General features: G+C 39.0%; 1 long non-coding RNA gene across 1 annotated transcript; it reads left to right on the top strand.

Moving 5' to 3' along the window:
* The first annotated feature begins 5,178 nt into the window (after positions 1-5,178).
* On the top strand, positions 5,179-11,388 carry LOC125615114. The gene is made up of 3 exons (XR_007345676.1): positions 5,179-5,372; positions 5,939-6,096; positions 11,054-11,388. It is a non-coding gene; the product is annotated as an uncharacterized LOC125615114 (long non-coding RNA).
* The last annotated feature ends 940 nt before the right edge of the window (positions 11,389-12,328 follow it).

Genomic DNA, 12,328 nt, shown 5'->3' with positions numbered 1-12,328 from the left:
TTTTTTTTTTTTTTTTTTTTTGTAGAAATGTTTATTCAAGTACTTCACCCAACTTTTTTTGTTTCCAGAGCTGGGGATTGAACCCAGGGCCTTGCATATGCTAGGCAAGCGCTCTGCCAATGAGCTACACTCCCAGCCCCCTTTGGCCATTTTTACATTAGGTTATTTGTGGTCTTTTTAGTTGCAAGAGTTCTTAATATATTCTGTGTACAAGACCCTTATCAGATATAAGATTTGAAAATATTTTCTGCTATTCTGAGGATTATCTCCCCCTACCTTTTTCTTCTCTTCCCCCCACCACCTCCTTGGAATGTGAACTCAGAGTGTTGTGCATGCAAAGCACATGATCCACCACTAATTTATACTCCCAGTCCTTCTATTCACTTTCTAGTGTTCTTTTAAGCACAAGTTAAACAATTTTTTTTTATGAAGTCCAATTAGCCAATTTTTTTCCTATGGTTGCTTTCCCTTTTCATGTCATATAAGACACTGGATGATCATGAAGATTTATATCTATGTTTTATTCTAAAGGCTTATAGTTGAGCTTTTACATTTAAATCTTTGACACCATTCTAATTTTTGTATATGGTGTGAGGTAGGTGTTCAACTTTATTCTTTTGTATGTAGATATTTAGCTATCCTGGTACCATTTGTTGAAGATACTATTCTTTTTCCATTGAATTGTCTTGGCATTCTTGCCTAAAAACAATTGATCATAAGTATATTTCTACCATTCTTAGCTCTGTATTTTAAGCTTCGTTTTTTTTTCATCTGTAAAATGATGGGCATAGGAGGCCCATCTAGGTCATGTGATATTTTTAGGAGCTTGTGCAAGGTATCAATTTCAAAGAAGAATAAAAAGTGAACTTTTACATCAAAGACAATGTCTTCATATACAATATTACGACAATCTTAGTATTTTTAAGCCAGTGAAGTTGTGAAATAGAATTTTTAGTATTTTTAATGGAGGAAGGGGCCTTTGAAGGCAACAGTGCCTAGGGTCCACCAAATTCCTATTATGGCCCTGATAATATCTATCTCATAGGGAATTATTATCTTGAGAATTCAGTGTGATAATCTTATCAGATACCATGTGCTGTTCTGGCCCATAGTAGGTTAACAGCAAATGGTAGGAAAAATAATAAAAGAGAGTTTTTCTACTCCATTATTATCTTTTACAGGCTGGTGAATTATTGACTGTTTAAACCCATGAAGGAAGCACTTATGAGATCACGGGAAGGTCAGCACTAAGGAGTTGCCCCACGGCCCTGATTTCCTGCTCTGACACCTCAGAGGGTGCTAGGGGTGCCTCTGGGTTCACTAGGCAGAGTGAGAGAGTTGTTGAGGTGGAGAAGAGGGATGTGATGAAGGAATCCTCTACCTTAGTGGCTGCTGGATTGGTGAAGGTACCTGGCAGATGATTCATGACTCAGTTTTCACTAGGAATTGTGGGGAGGTCTCTGGAGGACTCTGGCAAAAAGAGAGAATTGCCATGCCAACCATTGTGGCAGGAGCAAAATGGTGATAACAACCTGTATATCATTTGTAAGATACTAACAAACCACGGTATGTTTTGGGTTCAGGGGTTCCTCCTTTTTGCAAGATGACTCTCACTTTCTCTAGTCTCTCTCTCTCACTCACTCCCTGACTCACTCACAGCATATATTTGCTGAATGCTGACTCTGCAAGGCACTGTGCTAGGCTCAAAGACTAAATAGCTCAGCATTTGAGGATCTCATAGCCTAGGAGCTAGATAGTTAAACACATAAATGCAGTATGAAGTGTGGTGTGTTGTGCTCAAGGTATTTATGAAAGGCAACAGGAACACAAATGAAGGAGAAATAATTCTGCCTTGAGGGAATAAATGGGAGCATAAGCTGTAGGGACAAGGTGACATTTGAGCAGATATTGATGGAAGAGAGGACATGGAGGATAAAAGATTTCTAGGTTAAAGACTCAGATTCTTCTATGGACTCAGAGGAGAAACTCAGAAGCCTACTGCATTTATTTTCATTCATCTCCTGACACAACTACTCTGAGAATGCCTTGAAGTTGAAAGACCTTGTCTTCTGGGAAGTGGACCAGGCCCCAGACTGTTTCTTTTCTTCACATGAAAATTCATCTTTCACTCCAGATACAGCTGACTGATGTGATAAACTCACTCATGCTGTATGTTATTGGGAATGGATAAGTTAGTACATTAATTTATTAAATAATTTATTAAGCATTTTTTAGACTTACTATATTCAAGGCATAGGAAAGATTGTAGAACAGCACTTAAGAAGACAGGCCTAAAATCAGAATGACCTTGGTTTGGTTTGAATTTTATTCATTAACTGGGAGGTCTCACTCAAAGTACTTAATCCCTTACTTTTTTCCTCTATAAAATAGAGATACTAATGCTCTGTAGTATAGGGGAGATTAAGAAAGAGTTTGTGTATATTGCACATGGTGCCTAGTATAGTAAATAATAACTGGTGGCATATAAAATTTATATAGTACATATAATATATATATATATACATGTAAAATATATATTTTATGATATTGATACATAAATATGTATAAAGTACATTTATACATGTATATATAAACATAGTATACATATATATGTATATATACATAGCATAATATTTTTATATTTACCTATCTTTCAACAGGAGTTCCTAGGGATTTAAAAGCCTTAAAATGGGAAGAAGGAGCACTCAAATTATCAAGTAATAATGTTTCCCCAGGTTATTTATTAACATTTAAAACAGGAATCTTCTAGACACATTAATTTAAGGACAGTTATTCCTAGGGATATTTAATTTCTTTGAGAGGGAAAGCAGAATCAATGAATGGAAGTACTCAGTATAAAGGAGAACTTTTAGGAGAGCATCTTGGAGGTAGTAAGCTACTCATCCTGGGAGACCAAGCACAGGCTGGCTGGCTATTGGTAGAGGGTATTCCTAGGCCCTTTAGGAAGTGGCAGAGGGGATGCTGGGCTCCCGGATCAATTTGCAAATGATTGTCTTTTCCACTCATGTTCCCAGAAGCCCTTGTTCTCTCCCTGTTTGGGCGGCTCCCTCCTTTGGTATACCTGGAACCCTACAAGTATTGTGGTGCCAGAGGTGACTGCTAAGGCAAGTGCCTCCTGCAGGTGACCTGGCACCTTATCTCCCCTGCCCCTGTCTCTCTCCTGCCTTTTCTGGCTGAACTCTTAAAGCAGAAATAACCCAAGGCAAAACATTAACTGTGAAACCATAAAACCACGTGAAGCTCAGGTGGTGGCTCCCAGTGGCCTGGACTCTGGGTCCCCTGTTATCGGGAAATGCCTCACCACCCTATGGGTGGGGAGGGCAGAGTGGCTGGGACCCAGCATTCTAGGTCTCCAACATAAGAGAGCAGTGGACAGAGGATGCTTCAATTGCCTCAGGCTTCCAGGAAGGCTGCTTGAATCTGATCCTTAGAGTTGGGGGAAAGAACCCACAGCAGGATCTTTTAGTTTGACAGAAGATGTATCTTTACTTATGCAGTCAGGAACTCTCCAAGCTTGATTTGGGCACTGATGCATACATACATATGTTCAGAGATTTCAGAGACACCTACACAGTATTGACAAACAAGTCTAACCTTCATGTATTCTGGTGTGCACTATCCACACACTTTGTTTTATTTATTCCTAGAATCTTCTACAGTGACTGTAGCATAAGTACATCTTTGTTGAATTGATGAGTGAATGGTGAATGAGAAAATATTTATACCCACCCATGTAGTCATCCACACATGTACATATTTGTAGGAGGGTACCTGAAAATACACATGCATGTTCACATTATATCCACACAACACACACACACACACACACACACACACACACACTCAAACCAAACACACTAGGATAAATGCATTTGTTCATACACACCTTCACCTAATAGTTATGTGCATATGAATAAGCATGTAAATGTATTGATTCCTGCATGATCCTATTGAATGGCATAGGTGGTGGCTATGGTGAGATAATATGGTTTCTTGAATGCTGGACAGGGGAAAAAGCAATATTTCTACTGGGAAGTCCACTTCTCACTGTGTGTTGGAATGTTTGCTAAAATTCATATGTTGAAATCCTAACATTCACTATCTTAGAACATAACTGTACTTGAAAAAGAGCCTTCAAAGAAATCATTAAGGTTAAATGAAATATGTGGATGGGACCGAATCCAATCTGACTGATGTCTTTAGAAGATTAGAAGATTACAGATTTGGACACACATAATGATATCAAAGATACAAGCACGAAGAAGAGAGATCACATGAGGACAAGCGAGGAAGTGGCCAAGGAGAGAGGATGAAGGAGACTCCAAACCTGCCAATGCCTTGATCTTGGACTTCTACTAGAGTCCAGAACTATCTGAAAATAAATCTGTTGTTTAAAGTACCTAGCCTGTAGTATTTTGTTGAGTTCATACTAGCAAACTAATGCACACTCCAGAGCCTTCATCCTTCTTTTCTCCCTGATAGGCAAGTCATTGCAGAGGGAGAAGAGGGAAGGGTCTGAGGGGAGCTCATTAGAGCACAGAGGGCCAAATGCAGCATTTCCTGGCTCCTTGTAAAATCTTTGAGAAAATGCATTGTGAGCTCATTGGGAACTGCCCTGGGTTATTCTTCCCAAGAAGGGAGATCAGTGGAGTGGAGGAAGGGAATCGGGGGGGAGGGAGGAGGGGTGGGAACAGGGAGGAACTGTGGGATGAAACTGATCAAATTATGCTATATGCATATATAAATATACCACAGTGAATTCCACATTTATGTATATCTAAAGAATACCAATTAAAAAGAATAATAAACAAATAGAAGGAGTAAAGGAAGAGAAACAGGAAGCGGGAAAGAGAAAGTACTGGGGATTAAAATGAAACAAATTATATTCTACGCATATATGATTATGCCAAAACGTATCCCACTATTATGTATAACTATAATGCACTAATAAATATTTTTTAAAAGAAAGATACTAATAGAGGGAGAAAAATAGTCTTAGATTCTGAAAGGATGAAGCCTCAATCAGGCTGGAGCCAGTGTAAAGATTTTTATAACTTGTGTGTATGCATGCATATGTGCAGGTGTATATGTGTTTTTATATGTTCATAGGGAGGCAGACCCAAGCTGCAGTTTCTTAAAGGAGGGTAAAGTTATGATTTCACCACATGGCGTACACTCTAATGCCCTGGATGGGGAGGGAAGAACTCTGGAATGTGTTTCAGGTTCTACTGTCAATTTGCCAATCCAGTCTTAAGCAAATTGCTTCACCTCCATGAGCTCTGGATTCTCATTTGTTAAGCTGTCAGCCTGTTTCAAGTGATTCCAGGAGGATCCAAGGAGTAACAAGAGAGGTATTGCTTTGAATACTTAAGAACATTTCCTAGTAGCCAGGGCTTATTATTATTAGTTTTCAGTTCAGTGAAAAGCATTTCAAATGTTCAGATATCCTCCACAATGAAACTGTGTCAGGCCCAGCCAGGCTCATAGGACAAAGGATCGAACACAGAATGGTTTCAAATCCCAAGGGGAGTAGCCAAGCAGAAGATGCTAACAGGAGATGGTCTCTATGACCCTAAGAGGTCAGCTATATAATAGGTATAGGACTATATACCAAGGTGATCTGAGGAAGCTGTGATTAAAGGGCCTTGGGGAATCAGAGAGGGTTTCATAGAGGGAGTGAGGATTGGCAGAATATGATAGGGGGAAGGGAAAGTTCTAGGGGTGGGGAATGCAGCACTCTTTGTGGGAGGGTAGGGGGATGGTACCTGGACAATGGAGACAGGAGAGGAATGATGCCTCACCAGAGTTATACGTGGTAAAGATTAATAAAAAGGAGAAAACAAGAGTAACCAGGTTAATTTTTGAGTCCTTCCTGGAACTTACCCAGCCCAATGGTTAATCTGTTTGACCCCTTTAGGAATTCTTGGACCCCATCCCAGGTGTATGCAACACAATCTGAGAATCCAGAGCAGTCCAGAGCAGAGCAAGGGAGGACCTTGGAGGTCACCCTGACCAAGACTGATCCTGTTTCAGAGGCAAAATGGAGACCAGGAAAGGACAAACAGATTGACTGAGGTATCAAAGAGAGTTAATTGGCAAAACAGGAACTTGAACTCAGATATCTGGGGACCAGAGTCTTGGACATTTTCTAGATCCTTATCTAGGTCTGGAAAGTGGATTGGTTTGGGGGGCTTTTATGTAGGGTTGGCTAATGTTAAAATTTGAATCCTGCCTTATTAGTGTAGTTATGTGAACTTGTTGATTGTTTTGGGGGTACAGAGCTGAGGTTTGCAAACATGCTAAGTTTCTGCAAATAACCAAGGTAGGTAGTTCCTGGGCCTAGGTATTTCAGGGGTCATAAGAAAGCCCTTTGTATTCCTACCTGGTAATGGATAGCCACTGGAAGACTTTTGTACTTATAGCTATAGGCCTTGTCTTTATCCTAAAGCTGTTTTGACTTAGAAGGAGGAGCATTCATAGTAAACTGTAATCAACTGATGAAAATTCATTATAAACAGGGTGAGCAGATCTTCTTCTGAGAGCCAGTTTTGAAAGGGAAAGAAAGCATGAAGTTATTTAATGCTACAAAACGATAAGAGTGAGCAGGGAGACACAACCTTTACAATCTCATGTGGAGGTTTGGAGTTTAGTTTTAAAACCAGGCAGATTTGTTTCTTTTTTTTTTTTTCTGGAAAGTGCTGTGGATTGAGTTCAGGGTCTTGCACTTGCTAGGCAAGTGTTCTACCACTGAGCACACACCTAACCCCCCGCCTACCTTTCCTTATTAAAAAGCAGTATGAAGCAGGGTATCTAACTCAGTGATAGAGTGCTTGCCTCACATGTGTGAGATCTTGTTTTTCTAACAAATCCCAGGTGATGCTAATGCTGCTGGTCCAAGGACCACATTTTAAGAACAACTACTATAGAGAGCTTGCATTAGTTTTCTAGGCTTATCATAACAAAGTACCACAAACTGAGTGTTTCAAACAATAGAAAATGATTGTCTCCCAGTTCTGGAAGCTGCAAGTCTGCAATCAAAGTCTTGTCAGGATTGGTTCCTTCTAAGGGCTGTGATGGAAGGCTCTGTTCTCTAGGCTTGGTATTCTTCATATATGTGTATCTCCATATCCAAATTTCTTCTTTTTTATAAAAACACCATCCACATGGGGTTATATACTACCCTAATGACCTATTTTAACTTGGTCACTCCTGTAATGACTCTATGTCCAATTGTCACATTCTGAGCAACTGAGGGTTAGGATTTTAATATTTTAATTTGTTATGGGATGGGCAATGGGAGGCACAATCCAAAGTATAACAGAGACTGCTATGCATTTGGAAATTTGAGGCAAGGGGTACCTTCTTTTTGAGCCCCTATGTACAAGAAGATCTTCATTCTCTTGCTTTTGAACTTTGGATGAATGTTGGCCTAGATGAAAGTTTCTGGGAGTCTTAGCTTCTATTCCTGGTCTGTTGACACCTGTTAGGGGACCTTGATAAATCATTTGTCTCAAGGTCTTAGTATCACCCTGGGTTTTAGTTAGCTCTGACAATCCGGGATTCCCATGTGGCAAGGCAAGGTTAACTTTTTGTTAGTTCTTGGCATCCAAGCTGCCTTGTAGACCCTAAATTTGTGTTAATAAGACTAAGGATGGTCCTTTGCTGGATCAGTCTTTGGTCCTTGCTGGACTCATTGATTTTTTTTTTCTGTGCTTTCTTTATCAATTTTCATTCATGCATGCATCCATTCAACAAATAATTACTGAGCACCTGTGGTGTAGCAGGCATTGTGCTCAACAGGACAGAATCTCAAATCCACTGAGCAGTCTCTTGGGGAGATAGACATATAACCAAACAAGCAGAAATACATTTGATGAGAAGTTTAGCTGCTGTTAATTTTTTTTGAGAGTTCATTAGGTTGATAGAACTCTAGTACTTTATGTTCATTTTTAATTTTTTTATTTGTTTGCAGTCCTGGGTATTGAACCAAGTGTGCTCTACCACTGAGCCACAAATGAATTTCAAGTAGAAGAAATAGCTTGCCCTGTTCTTGTTGAGTAGGAAGGAATAATCAGGTATGGCTGGTACTCTGAGGCATGTGGATGACTAGAGTTTAGATGTCATTCTGAGACTAAACAAATCATAAGGATTTTCACACCAGGGGATTATATGTTCATGTGTTAATTTTGAGAGTATCTGGCAGCAGGTGAAGTAACTGGAAGCAGGGAGGCAGTTAGAGGGTCAGTCAGATGTGCACATTTGCAACCCATCAGCTCATGTGACTGATGATATGGTTTGAACCAAGGTAAAGGTCAAGGCCAGTAGAGAGGAGAGGACAAATTCAAGAATATGTTTAGCAGGTCTTTAGCTTGGGCAAGTATTTGATTGTGCAGCCGCTGATCAGGGAAGAGGAAGGAATTTAGTTTGAAAAAATAATGTGTCTTAATTTGAACATATTATATTTAAGGGGGTCAGATTGTGAATTATAAGTCTGAGTTCCAGCAAGGAAAGGGGTCATCTCATGCCATCCTTCTTCCTTCTCCTTTTTCATCTGCTCTGCCTTTCTGTTTCCTCCAATTTATGCCCCCTTAGGCCCCAGATGTCACTCTTCCTCTGGCTTCTCGTATGACTGGTTCTTTTTATTCTTCAATACTCAGCAATGTTAAGGGAAGGACCTTGATTAATCTAGGCCAACCACAGAGCCTTACACAAAGTAGCTGCTCAATGCATGTCTGTCGGATGAATAAATTAACAGTGGCTAAAATTCAGGAGTGAACCTGGGGGAAATGAGGTACATTAACATTAGAGGGATCTGGAGAGAATCAGAGGACAGAGCAGTTCATTCCACAGTTGGAGGGAGGCACTCATGATTTTTCTTGCTTATAGTGATATCAATAATGACAGTGTAAGAGTCAGAGTACCTGGGCTCAAATTGTCCCCTTTTTAATTGTGTGACCATGGGTAAATATCTCAGGTTCCTTATCTGTAAAGGGGCTAATAATAGTATCTACCACTCTGTGTTGTTGTGAGAATTCAATGAGATGATTGATGCCTGTATAGGCTGGCACAGAATAAGTGTTTAATAAATATTAGCTATTATTTTTAATTAAATATTACTTTATGCCAGGCATTATGCAAAGGGCTTTCAAATGCCAAGTTCTTGAGTAATCTTCACAATAAATAATCTGGTGAAAAAGGAATTTTATTTCCCCAAAACTCATGTTTCATGGCTGAGGAAACAGGCTCCGAATGAAATCATAGAATCATACATTGACCCAAAGGGAGGTGGAAACACTAGGAATTAAGCACAAGTTTGCCAGATTTTAATGCCTGTGCTCTTAACAATTGCACCACACTGAACCCTATTCCATGTCTTGGAGTCCTAGCAAGATAAAGAAAACTGGTGGCAGAGGCTGGTCAGAACCCAGGGGTCCTGCCCAAAGTCTTTTTAGCTCCCCTGAGTCTGCAGAGGGCCTTTCTGAAAAGGCAACAGAAATGGTATCTCCAGGTGAAGGGCACCTAAGATTAGTCTCTGTACCTCTGACTGTGAAGATGGAGCAGGAGACCTGGGAGACCTTGTGACCCAAGAGCCTGGTGATCCACACCAACCTATAGACCAGAATTTTTATAATCAGTCATCACATTTTCTTCTGATATCTACAACCTTTGAGTGGGATAAGAGACTTCAATTAGAACACAAATTATCCCTTTGGACAATTAATCTTTAATTATCTTCCCACTCAGCAACCTTGGTTGATACTACGATAAGAGGAAATAATTCTTGACTTAATTGGTTGACAATGAAGTCTCCTAAGGAAACAGTATTTTGTATGTACATAGATAAACTTGCACACTCCCTCTCAATTGCAAACACGTGCCTCCCATGGCACCTGGCTATATACTCTTGGGGAACATAATGACCTTGCGAGGAAGTGGCCCCATGTGCAAGGACTCTTGTCTACCCAACTATGCTCACACAGAAAAACAAACAACAAAAAATCACACACACAGAAAAACAACAAAAAATTGAAAAAGAAAACCTGCCAGACCTTCAGGTGACTCTTAAATTTGGAAAGACAGAGACTAAGCAAAAAGCAAGAATAGTAGTTTCCATTCATGGAATGCTTACCAAATGCTCAGAATTGTGTTAAACACTTTACATATACTGTCTCACTTAATCTTCATGACAACCCTATGAAACAAATAGTAGCACCCCAATTATTTCCCACAGCAAGCATGGTAAAACCCTGGTGGCCCAATCATGTGTATAAACAACAGAGTTTGCTCAAGGTCACACAACTGGTAAATCACCAAAGCAGACATTGAATGCAGAGTGTTCCCATCTTAAACACTAAGATCTTTTCCATTTGCATTTTGTTAAAGAAAAACATTCTTCAATGACACTTTTTAAAGCAAGGTAAGGAAGACTTTTTTTTCCAGCTCATGGTGGTAGATACAGGGAACACTGCAAAGGGGTTTTCAGCAGGAGATTGGACTCAACTCTGAATGCAGCATGGGCAAGTGAGAATTTATAGCCAAGGAACAGGATAGGGCTCAATAGAAGGAACATTACTAAGAAACATCAGCGGTAAGGTGGATACTGGCTAACCTAATCTAATGGATTTGTGTTGAAGATAGGCCTGAGGATCAGACATTATCTAGGAAATGACGAGGATGAGGAACCTGATCACAGCAGAAAATGATCAGATAGAGCAAGGGTGAGGAATTCTTGCTAAACTGACTTAGCAGAATTCTTTGCTAAAACTGGATTTTATAAGGAAGTACACAGGTGGACTTAGAAAAAGTTTCAGGAACCTGAATAAAGTTTACACATGTGAAGAATCTTTATCAATTTCCATGGCAGAGACAGAGGGATGAAACATGAATTTATTTTTTGCCAAACATTATCATTCTCAGCTTAGAAGATGCAGCTATTTTTTAAAAAAACATTGTGGTAAAATAAATACAAAATAAAATTTATTTAAGCTATTTTTTATATTAACCACTTTTTAATTTTTCTTTTTTTTAACAGGACTCAAATGTTATTTGAGTTGGGAGTTTGGGACTGAATCTTCCTGAGACAGCAGATATTTTCCTTTGCAAAATTCCAGCTCAGTGACTCGATGGAGAAAAGACAATCTATACTTTAAAATGTAAATGTCATACCATCTACAACATTCCACAATATCTAAAAATCTTCTGGCCTGTTGGGAGACAAGTGATGTTCTTCTCTCAGTTCCCAACAGCTGGGAGGCCCAGATTTGACAAACTGCTGATTCCACCCCTTTATACAGAGAATTGTTGATTGAGTCATCTACATTCAGGATGAAATATTGTTTCTAATAAATATGGGGTTAATTTACATTATAACAGTAAATTTCTTCCAATTCTACCAATATACAAATTAATGAATGATATATATTATTATCATGTTTTTTTAATAATTATTTTTTAGTTGTAATTGGACATAATACCTTTATTTTATTTATTTTTATGTGGTGCTGAGAATTGAATCCAGGGCCTCATATATGCTAGGTGAGTGCTCTTCCACTTAGCCACAACCCCAGCCCTGGTTTTTGTTTTTTTATACTTTTTATCCCTTATCTTTTTTTCTTTTTAGTTATACATGACAGTAGAATGTATTTTGACATATTATACATATGTGGAGTATAACTTATTCTAATTAGGATCCTATTCTTGCAGTTGTACATGATGTGGAGTTACCCTGGTCATGTATTCAAATACAAGTCTAAAAAAGTTATGTCTGATTAATTCTCCTGTCCTTCCTATTCCTCTCCCCCTCCTTTCCCTTTGTTTCCCTTATGTCTAATCTAATGGACTTCTACTCTTCCCCTCCCCATCCTCCTTTGTTGTGGGTTCGAATCCACATATCAGAGAAAACATTCGGCCTTTGTTTTTTGGGGATTGGTTTATTTCACTTAGCATGATTGTCTCCAGTTCCATCCATTTGCTGGAAAATGCCATAATTTCATTCTTCTTTATGGCTGAGTTGAGTAATAGTCCACTGTGTATATATACCACATTTTCTTTATCCATTCATCCATAGCTTGGCTATTGTGAATTGAGCTGCTATAAACATTGATGTGTCTGCATAACTGTATGCTTATTTTAAGTCCTTTGGGTATAAACCTAGGAGTGGGATAACTGAGACAAATGGTGATTCCATTCCAAGTTTTCTAAGGAATATCATACTGCTTTCCAGAGTGGTTGTACCAATTTGCAGTTAGTTAGTTATTCTATTTTCATTTATTATTAGTGCATTATATATATATATATATATATATAT

The sequence above is a fragment of the Marmota marmota genome, unplaced genomic scaffold (genome assembly GCF_001458135.2).
Source record: "Marmota marmota marmota unplaced genomic scaffold, marMar, whole genome shotgun sequence".
Taxonomy (NCBI): Eukaryota; Metazoa; Chordata; class Mammalia; order Rodentia; family Sciuridae; genus Marmota; species Marmota marmota.
Note: the sequence above shows the minus strand (reverse complement) of the source record. Positions and strands in the feature narration are given on the sequence as shown.